The sequence below is a fragment of the Microtus pennsylvanicus genome, chromosome 16, assembly GCF_037038515.1.
Source record: "Microtus pennsylvanicus isolate mMicPen1 chromosome 16, mMicPen1.hap1, whole genome shotgun sequence".
Lineage (NCBI taxonomy): Eukaryota > Metazoa > Chordata > Mammalia > Rodentia > Cricetidae > Microtus > Microtus pennsylvanicus.
This window is the reverse complement of record NC_134594.1, coordinates 33,765,182-33,772,696: the sequence shown is the minus strand read 5'-3', so window position 1 is coordinate 33,772,696 and position 7,515 is coordinate 33,765,182.

Genomic DNA, 7,515 nt, shown 5'->3' with positions numbered 1-7,515 from the left:
TGTAAGAAAATACACTGCCTATAGCCAAGATGCACATTATCTTATTTATTTTCTTGTTATAAATACATGTGATGTGTCTACAAGGCAAAAGCAACTCCTCCCCATTCTTCTTCTATCAGGATCTTTTTGTGTTATAGTTTGGTCTTGAGCTTCTAGAATTGGAGTAACAAGTGGTTGTGAGCCCCTGGATATGGGTGCTGAGAAAGAAAAAAAAAAAAAACTTGGCTCCTCTGTTCCAGTACTTGCTTTTAACTGCTGAGCCCCACAGAACCTTTTTTTCTAATCTAAGCCTTCCTCTCCAAATCCCATGATGCTAAACTCTGAAGACTAGTTTTCCTAAAAGTTTCCTGAGTTTAAAATAACATTTACTTCAGAGCTTGGTAGCATGTTTACCCAGCATGTTTGAGGACTTCATAAGAGAAAATAACTTTTAAAATATCTAAGAATGATATTTCTTTAATCCCACATGCCTTTAATCCCAGAATTAGGGAGGCAGAGACAGACTTCAAGGACAGCCTGGTCTATAGAGTAAGTTTTAAGACAGCCAGGAATACACAGAGAAATGTTGTCTTGAAAAACCAAAAAAAAAAAAAAAACCATTAAAAAAAATCTAATAAAACTAAGACATGATTATATGGTTTGTTTACTTGTCTTTTTTTAAACTGCACTTTCTCCTTTATTATTTTTGTGTGGGAAAATCTAACCATTTGGGTTTATTTGGGGGGCGGGGTAAGAAAACAAAGCGAAACATGTGTTGGCAATAAAGAGTGCACCCTATCAGAATTCTGAATAGAAGGGAAACAGTACAGGCTTCCTTGTGTTGTAAACCCTCTCCCTCAGGTTTTCAAAGCTTTAGATTTCCATTCTGTTTTAGCACTTGGCTCACTTTCTTTCAACATCTCTTTCGGTTTTTCTTTACTATCTGTAATGATTAATCAGAGAACTGACAGTGTATTTGAAGATGGAAATAAGTGTATTCCTTGATGGGAAAGCATAGTCTCAAAGTTTCACTATTATTTCCTATTCTGAATAATGTACCTCCCTTAGACATCTTTTCTAGCCAAAGCAGCAGATACGGACTCTGTGGGAGGTCTTTCTGGAAACAAGAGTCCAGAGGGGGGTTCTGAAGCCCGTAGAGGAAAGGGGGCTCTGTTCTCAGCTCTGTTCTTTGCTTCCTGTAAGATACTTCAGCCCCTCCAGGAGGAGGAGAAAGGGTGGGGGAGGGGAAATTCACTTTTATTAGCACATTTTTTTTTGCCTTTTAAATGCTGTAATCTCACGAGAAGAATTGCTGGATGTAAGAAAAGCTGGCAGTTCAACTGATGAATTTACTTCCAGCAAAACCTACTATTTTCTCTTTATCTGGCAGTCACAGGGTACACTACTTCACCAAGACACAAACATGAAGCTAGAGAGCCATGCATGGGGGCACAAGCCTTTAATTCCATCACTAGAGAGGCGCTCTCTCTAAATTTGAGACCAGTCAAATCTACAGAGGGCGTTCCAGGCCGTCCAGAGGTACACAGTGAGACTCTGTGTAAGGACTCAAGATGTACTCAGAGTAGAACCCACTCTGGAAAGAGGGAACAGACGTCTTAAAGTTGTCCGCTGGTCTCTACGTACACATTGTGATGTGCATCAACACATACCAGAATACACACACACACACACACACACACACACACATATGCACACACAAACATATGAGGGGGGTTAGGGAGGGAGAGAGCAGCAATAAATAAAATTAAAAGGATGAGGGCTGGAGAGGCAGCTCACGAGTTAGCTAACAACACTCTTTTAGCAAACACAGATCAGACACATACATTGGTGTGGAAAACTTGTGTTTTGTGTTTCTCAGTGTTCGTCAATGGAGTTTTCACACATTCACAAGAGCAAAACAGAATGAAGCCTGTGTCTTTTTTCCTTATCTATGATGGGAAATGTATATTTGCATGTGAATAACATAATAACTTAGACACCGCCATATACAAAGGGGGAAAGAATTTTAATGGCTTGTTATAGGAAACATATGAGCATCCGTTTAAAGAACGGATCCTTTAACGGTGTTACAAGTACAGGTAAGGAAAGAACAGGGAGAACGTAGCCTTGAAAACACCCCTGCCCTGTATATAGCAAATGCATTTCTATGTCCGATAACAGTAAAAGGAGTTGTTGGCACTTTTGAGAGCTTATTTTGTATCTAGCTGTGATGGAAATTCCTATTTGTCAACTTGACTACATCTGGAATAAACTAAAACTCCAAAATGAAGGGAACATCAGTGAGGGAGTTTACTTAATTTGCAGTGGGAAGATCTACTTCTAATCTGGATCTTTGAGGTAGGAAAACACACCTCTAACCGGGGCAGCATCTTCTGAAAGCCCTTATCAGTACCTGGAAGAGAAGCTTTTCTCTTTGCCTACCTACTGGCTTTAAAGCCTAGTTCTTCAGGATTCTAGTGTATACTGAAGATGAGCAGAGACATACAACCTGCTGGACTGAACAACCACTGGATTCTTGAACCTTCTGTTGATAAGCAACCATTATTGAATTAACTAGACTGCAGCCTGTAAGTCATCCTAATAACTCCCTTCTCTTTATCTATCTAGAGATTCATTTTATAAGTTCTGCTCCTCTAGAAAACAGTGGCTAATACACTGACATTTTGCGAAGGGCTCAGACACATTGGTTTTACTTAGTTACTCTGAAGTCATGCATTTTTGCCAATAAACAAGATCACAGTTCTGGAAAAGTGTGTAAATATATGAATGTACATATTATATTGACTCCCCCCAACCCAATTTCTGGATAGGTAAAATTGACTAAATCTAACACTTTATACTGAGGAACTAATGTGCAGGCTTCATTATCCTATTTTATTTTTGCAAATGTGTTAAAATCCCTTCCAGCAATAGTGAAAAGCACAACCCTCCCACAGGACAGCTTTCCTACTTATGCCCCTTCCCCCCCCCCCCCATCTTCAGTATGACAGTTGGTCACATGAAAAATAACATGCCTCTCCTGCTTGGTGGTTTGATGTGAGATCTTATTACTTGTTCTTAAAAATCTTGAGCAACACAGAAAGTCAGGCCATAAGACCAGGTCCTGCTCATTACTTCTAAAGTGCTATCTATACTTCAGCTATGACTGATGACCTAACGCTGGTCTTGGCCTGGCAACCTCTTGAGAAATATGTGTTGAAAGGGAGGTGACTCTTCCCTGATAAGCTCCTTAAGTCAGGTTCCTTGACTTCCTGATGCATTGATTAAAACAGAGGTGTTATTTATCTCTTTCAGGCTCTTGCTTCTGACTGCAACTCCGTATTATTGCTGGTTAGATTGGAGTGCTTTCGGGAGGGTTCTTTTCTCCCCTCACATCCAAAAGTACTGGTTTTTGCTCAGGTGGGACAATCTCCTTCCAACACACACATTTATTAGTAGCACAGTTTTCTTTACAAATCCTTCTCAATGTGCAGCCTAGCAGGCTCAGTATAAGGCTTATTAATCAATGTCGGAGTACCAGACACCGCTTGCAGGGTTTCCTGTGATCCTGATCGTCAGTGCACGTTCAGTATCAAGGAAGCAGTGATATGTAGAAATCTGGCAGCTATTTAGAAGGGAGGCCTGGCAGGGACCTGCCGGGATAATTAATGAGAGGCCTCCCTTAGAATTTAAGGCTTAGTCGGTGAAGAGGTGGAGGTAGGAAAGATGCCGTCCACCAACCAGTTCAAGGCATTTAAGACAAATCATGTTCTCATAGTCCCTTTGCTGCATTGAAGACTTTAAATCTAGGGACCCTGTCCAGGGCTTTTGGTGACTTTTATAGGGGTGAGGTCCTTGTGTCTGGGGAAGCAGGAAGATCCTAGCCTGGATTTCTTAGCAGAACTGGATTAAGGTACCAGCAGGAGTCCCTTGATCTTGGGACCTTGGAAAAGACTTAGAATAAAGGATTCTAACTTTTATGACAGGAGACCATCTAGGAAAGGTCCTAGCCACACAGGATACATAGGTAAGAGGAGTTTTACTGTAGATTCCATTGCCTTGAATTCCCCTTTAGCCAGTCCTGGGGATGGGGGATGGGGGATGGGGAGGGACGATGGTGGTGGGTATTGGAGGTACTATTTGCTTTGTTTTTCTGTTGACTCTGGTACCTTGGAAAAGGTTATGCAATCACAGGGGCTGGTTACTCATAACCCACTATTTAATAATGTTGTTACTATTCTCTCTCTTTTTTTCACAAGCAGGGAAAAAAAATTCACTCCTACTTCCATGAAGTTGTCAAAGTAGTGACACTTTCTTGTTTGTAATCAGTGACACACCTCCTGTTTGTTGTCACACTGTGACCCTAGCTGTCCTGGATTTCACTGTGTTCCAGGCTAGCCTTGAGCTCACTGTAACTCTCATGCCTCATTTATTTCTAGGATCACAGGCATGAGCCACCATGTCTAGCAATTTAATTCTCTTTTCTCAATAGTGTTTTTTAAAAGCCATGTGAGAAAAGACAATCTGTGATCCCAACACTTTGGAGATGGAAGAAGGAGGATCAGAATTTCAAGGATAGCCTCTGCTACACAATGAGTTTGAGGTTAGCCTGGGCTGCAGGAGCCTCTGTCTCAAACAACCAAAATGGAAACACGTGTGTGTGTGTGTGTGTGTGTGTGCTTCAAAACACACACATTTCAAAACATGCACGCTTGTGTATGAGCTTATTAACCTTACAGTTAGTGATTAGGGAGGGGGAAGAGTAATAAGGGCCAGGAGCTAGGGTTTTAGCTTAAGGGTTTATTTTAGAGAGCAGGAAGAGCGGCTGGAGTGATGATGGCTCAGTGGCTAAGAGTACTGGTTGCTCTTCCAGAGGACCCCCATTCAATCCCCAGCACCCACAAACATCTGGAATTCCAGTCCCAGGGGATCCAACAACTTCTGGCCTCCATGGGCATCAGGCATGTACTTGCTGCAAAGACATACATGCTGGTGTTATGTGACAATATTTTTCCTGGGGAGACACAATACATACATCTATTCACCCAGATAGTGAGCCCACGACAGTCCAAAGTACATAGAACACCAAAGTCCAAACTGGTGAACCTTAGGTTTTATTTAGGTTACTTACAGGAATATGGGTCACCTGCAGGTTCAAAATTGACTCCAAGACAGCTGCATCACCAAAGCCCACCCCAGCTCACAAAAGCTGGAAATCTGGAACACTCTGTACAGTCTGCAGGCAGATCGGCAGGTTCGAGGATGTCCTTTCCAGATGTAAGAGTTGATCTAAATCTTTCACAGCCTGCTCAGATGACTTCTGCTTCTTCCAGACCGCTGGTCTGGTCTCAGAGTCTCCTTTGCATCCCACTTCATTTCCACTGACAGGGATGCTCAGCTTTTATTATTCACCACATAGGGAGAGGCCTAGTGAATCCCATCAGTTTCAGGAACTTCCTTATTGTTTAAGGAACTTCCTAAGGATGGTGTATTTCAATCCCCAGGCGAAACTGTTACACAGTAGCAGGCAAAACACAAAACACATAAGATAATACAGGTAACTTTAAAAGAAATTTATAAAATGTATTACTGGGTCAAAAGGTCTGAGCTCACTTTCAGATTTGAAAACTCAGCAAAATCTGATTCCTGAGCTTGAAATCCCACCAACCTCCACCCTGGAAAACTACTACCCAAGATACCCTAATGTCTGTCTTCTGCTCAGTTCCCCATTGCTTCCAAAAGATGCAGCCACCCTCTTGCATCTTTTACAAGAAATCTCTTAGGTAAGGGTTGTTGTATGGTGTTACTTTGTGGTATTCCTTGGCTCCCGGCTGCCAGGATACCTTTCCTCTCAGTACTGCAACACTTCCATTGGGGAAGCCTTTCCCTTCAGAGCTGTGACACAAGTTTTCATTCCTGTTTTCCATAGGTTTGAAATGTGGTGTGATTTAAAATTTTAAAGTTCACGAACTACAGAAATAAACAGTACCAAAATCAAGACTCCTTGGCATAAACACTCTTGTCAAGAAGTTAGTGTTTGAGTGTACTTTTCAACCTGTGCATCTGAGAGCTTTCGGTTCCAGAAGACAAACACAGGAGGCCGAGCGATGGATAAACATGACTGATGGGGAGTTTAATTATCTTGCCTTTTTTTTCCCCTGTTCACCATGGTGATTGCCACCCAAACAAAACTCTAAACAACCCTTCTCTACACACACACACAAAAGCAATTTGGAGGCGGAAAAATGACCTGCCAATTTTTTTTCTTTTTTTTTTCTTATTTGTTTACTATTTATTTATATATTTGGTGCTTGCAATTATGTTTAGGGCCTCAAAGCACATGATGCATTTACACCCTCAACCCTATTTAATTTCTTGAAAATTGGGTATTTGCGGTCTGGTTAAAGAAAAAAAAAGGAGCAAAGAAAAACTTGGGATTTCTTTCTTTCTTTTTTTCTAAATTGATTTCTTCCTTGCACTGTACTGCTATTCTGGTGGCTTTTTCCTTTTCTTTCCTTTCCTTTCCTTTTCTTTCTTCCTTCCTTTCTTTTTTTTCCCCCTGAGAGTCCAGGATAGCTTTTCAGGATAAAGTTTCTTTTTGCCCATGGTGCTTTGCTGTTGACATTGTAATTGCCTCTGTTCAACGGAATAATACAAATGGGTTGTTTCTATGGTATCGGCTGAGCGGGGATGAAAAGGTGAAACACTAGATCTTGTGCTGAGGGGTCACAGTGCGTCCCTCCTCCCACCCTCCAACCGTCTGTCAAAGAGGACTATCGTCGATCCAGGCCCTCCTCGTTTATTGCTTTCTAAGCAGATTCACGCGTGACAATAAAGACTTTTGTTTACGTTGTCACTAGGCTTAGACAACCTTTGCCAAACCTATGCTGCCGTGCCAGCGCTCCTGACTTTCTTACTGGAGAAAAGTTGCTTTGAAAGGTGCGTGAGGAGCCGCGTCCTCAGTTCCTCCTAGCCAAGCTTTTAACTAACTAACAATAGGGCAGGTTGAATGAAGATTGATAAATGCAAATCCTGGAATTCCGAAGCCGGACCGCATCGCACCACGCTGGTTGCTCTCCACTGTTGGGGCGGTCATCTGTCGTGATCTTTTGAACACTTGCTGGGTGCAAACGTCCTTCTGCCACCGGTGTGCTCTCTGACCGCGCATTAGCTTCTCCAGCCCTCTAGCGGAGCGGTTGAGCCGAGGATTAACTGACTTGTTAATTAATGCCAAAAAGGGGCATTTGGAAGAGACTAGGAGATAACAAAATAAGCTCCAGCCCACGCTCCCCGTTCCTCAATTTGACTTGTAGTTTACTCAAAATGGATCTCCGTGACTTACCTCTGTTAACAGATGCTACATTTATTGGAAAAAGGGTAAGGGGAAGAGGGAAAATGGGTCGTTTGGAGCTTTATTTCATAAGCTCTTCAAACTGTTGTAAGAGCATTGCACAACTGGCGTCCCCTGGACTCTCCAACTTTGTTTTTGAAGCTCCTTTACCCATCACCTAAACTGAGACTCAACTGGGGGGTGGC